The sequence below is a fragment of the Mchenga conophoros genome, linkage group LG17 (genome assembly GCF_057382185.1).
Source record: "Mchenga conophoros isolate Kocher_MC1m ecotype Shallow Benthic linkage group LG17, M_conophoros_male_GT1.1, whole genome shotgun sequence".
In the NCBI taxonomy this organism is placed as follows: Eukaryota; Metazoa; Chordata; class Actinopteri; order Cichliformes; family Cichlidae; genus Mchenga; species Mchenga conophoros.
The window spans coordinates 23,253,239-23,253,616 of NC_140542.1; positions in this window are offsets into that span (position 1 = coordinate 23,253,239).

Consider the following 378-nt stretch of genomic DNA (forward strand, 5'->3'; position numbering starts at 1 on the left):
ATTAGCTGTGATCCTGCATGTTACCAGAAATAACATCGTTAGTGACATCATACAGAGCCAAGAATAGAAAAAACTGTCTGAAACAGAGCTGTGTAAAGCCCAAGCTTTTGGCTCACAGGGATTAACCTTATTTAAACATTTTGGGATTTAATGTACAGCTATTTTGTTCTTACCTCTTTTCGTAACGTTGTTTACAAGAATCTCCAGTGTCTGTAAAATGCAATACAATACAAAATAAAATATAAGTTATAATTGGATGGAAAATTTTGGTCATTTTCAAATTTGTTACAAAAAACTAACAACGTCCAAAATCCAAAGATTTGTGGTTTAAAAATGTATTTTTAAAAAAAATTTGAATCCAAGGACCGAGTCACAATG